Here is a 3,322-nt window from a genome sequence, read left to right as displayed (position 1 = left end):
TATTTTTCCTTGCATTTTAGATACTCACTATGAGATGAAAGGACTACTAACCCAATTGCCCAAACTTTCATACTATAGGACCCCAGCACACAAACATTCACTGCTGTATTTCTGTATTCAGTAACTTAAACAAAAAACGTAGCTTGCCATGTGCCAGTGTTGGGAGAGCTTCTAAGACCTTGTCCACTCGGTTCTCAGCTTGACTCCAAACTCACCCCCGAGGTTTATTTATTAGCATAAAATCAAACTACACTTGAGTTGATCAGGCTCCAGGATAGAGGGTGGCTATAGTGCATACCTTTTTCTTTATATATATTTACACATTACATTGAATTTACTACATTCCACTGCTTTTGTTTTTCTTTTATATTAGCATGTTTTATTTGTATTATATTCCTGGCTTTCTGTGCTTTCTTTTTTAAGTTTGTTACCTAGCAACACATTCCCAAGACTACAGTAGTTGTAATCAGTTAAACCACTACTAATACTAGGCTCAATGTACAAATGGGGGGAGGAAAGGGAGCGGCTGGAGGGTGGAAACTCACCCTCTATGGGATAGGCTACCAGGGTGTAATCCCACCTTAGCTTGTTCTCCCTTTAAAGCATGCTTCTGTAATTTTAACTTTACTTTTATTTTAATTACATTATAAAAACCTGGTACAAACTATTTTTTTTTCCATTTAGTACCATAGGAAATTGAGTTGTGAAACAGAACATAGGCCAGTTAAAATAACATCCCCTGGGGTCATAGCAGAAGTGGTCCTTTTCAGCCATCACACTTATCAGCACAGGCTGTTTTTACTTTACCAATGTCCCAGCATCTCAACCGTACTGTGCAATTTGGAGACTGTTCCCCCACAGTGAACCCACATGCTGGCGACTCTGTATTACACCTGCACGTCAGTATCCCTCAGGTGCAAATAGCAGTACAGATCAATGGCTTTCCAGACCTTGCATTGCTGTGCAACAGTATTTGAGGAGGGAAAAACTTCCACACCCTATGGATTGCAGTGGTTTCACATTTAATTTCATGGTATTTGACACGTGTTAATTCTCTTATCCTGCACCAACTGCAGGGATAAAATGTAGAAAGGATCTTCCCCCAGAGGTTGCTATTGGTTGGACACAATGCCATACAACACTTCTTCCCCCTCTGTAACTAATGTGGCTCTAGGTGCAGAAAAACTGATGGATAGTTCCTGAAATGTTGGTGTTGCTGCTCTCCGTACTAAAGAAAAATTGAAGACACTACGAAAACACTCTGCTATGATCTGTTACAGTGGGCTTCTAGCAGGACTGGATTGGAGTTTATTCTCAGGTTTCTCTTCGCTAAATTAACATGGGTAGTATTTTCATACCCATCAGGGAGATTCACTCTGCTAGCCCGAGTCTTATCTTTCTGAAGATTGCCCAGAGCTCATTTCAGGCGTTAAAGGACAATTGTACCCACTTTCCTACTTGTGGTCACCACATTTAAAAAGTGGGAGGGAGCAAGAATGGTGGAAGGCTATCAAAGTCCATGCTGGTAACTCCTCTTCCCCAGCTCTTAAAGGTTTAGTTAGAAATGAATACAAGCTGTGTTTCTTATTCTAACAAACTCTCTTCTCTGCCATTATCATTAGATAGCTATTCAATTACACTGCTGCTGTCCCTGTTCTGTAGCTAAAAAGGTAATAGTTTTCAACTACTGTACAATGTGATAACATTTAGAGACTAAATTCTCAGCATCAATGGTTGCAGCTCCATTGTCTTTATGATCATGGCCATTGCCTTTTTCCTGTTGGCCAGTAGGTGGCAGCCACAGTATCAGAATTCCTAATTTCTATTTGCAACTATGTCACTGATCTAAGGCAATTCACCCAACCTCCTGGTGCCTCAATTTCTCCATCTCTAAAACATGTATAACAAACTTGCCTACCAGGTGGAGTGCTGTGAAAAAGTTTAACAGACGACTTAAAAATAAATCTAAAATATCCCCCCTCGCTCCCCAGGATTGTATTAAAAAAAGCTGATCATGGACAGATTTGACATTCATGTCACAGTCCCAGTGGAAAATAGAATAGAAAAGAGGGAAGTGGCTACACTTGCGGTTAAACTGTGTTCAACACTGGTTCAGCTGCACCTGTTGTCAGCAGCTGGTAAATTTCATTGCGAAAACACAATGATTGGAGGTGAACAAAGACAAATAGGGGATGGTTACATCATAGGAACAGAAGACTAAATTTACTTGCCAGAATCTTCCTTCCCTTTTTTGAAGTCTGGTACCCTATCTCCTTTTCTCCAGTCTTCTGTGCCTTTCCAATTCTCCGTGACTTATCAAATAATTCTCAGTTTCAAAAGCATATTAGCCCATTTCCTTAACAGCCTATGATGCATATAAAATCTGATTTATGAGTGTTCCCAATTTCCAGATACTTGCTTATGATCTTTACTATTTTCCAACTGTGCCATCATTTTTATCTGACCAGGCTGTAAAAGATGCATCAATAATTTTAAAATAATCTTCAAAGCTTCTTGTAGTACATGGCACATTGTTTATAATATTGTTAGTAGACCATTAATTTTACTGAAATAAGAATGCTCTACAAAGGGCAGCTATAACTAATGTTATGTACACTGTAGCAGTGATTATGCCACCTGGTATCTTCTGGTATTCCACAGTAAGCAAGTCATCCAGAGAGGGAAGAACCAGTTTAAAGAAAAATTCTCCTCAATACTGTATATGAAATAATTATAAGTGGCATAAATTCTAACCAGAAATTTAAGAGGGAAATGGTTGTGATTGAAGCAGGTTCTCAGGTTGACTTCAGAAGAACAGATGGGTCTCAACCAGTTGCTCCAGGGACCTGAACTGACCTGCCTGCACTGCCGGGGAGGGATGCATGACTGTTCTTGCAGCTTCCCTTCGCTTCCCATCAGAAGCCGTTTTTCTGCGGGGAACATGAATTCTGTGCATGTGCAGTGGCGCAGAATTCGCCCAGGAGTAGAATTTGGAGAGGAGAGTTTATCTGGCAGAAAACTGTAACAAATCAGAGTGCACGATAGAGTGGGATGAAAGGCAGCTTCAGCAGATCTGTTCAATGTTCTTGGCAACCAGAATCTCCTAAACCCAGGATAAGTCATGGTGAAGGTAGCTCTACCCTTAGTACAGTGCATCTATACTGGGGGGTTGCATCAGTGTTGTTACAATAGTGCAAAAATCCCATATGTAGACAAGACTTAAAATGGGTTCCAAGAAAACATCTCCTTTAAGGGATGCACTTAATTAATACCCCTCCCACCCCCATCCCTCCCAAAAAACACAAATGAGAACTGCCCAAGA

The sequence above is a fragment of the Chrysemys picta genome, chromosome 1, assembly GCF_011386835.1.
Source record: "Chrysemys picta bellii isolate R12L10 chromosome 1, ASM1138683v2, whole genome shotgun sequence".
NCBI classification, from domain to species: Eukaryota; Metazoa; Chordata; order Testudines; family Emydidae; genus Chrysemys; species Chrysemys picta.
Note: the sequence above shows the minus strand (reverse complement) of the source record.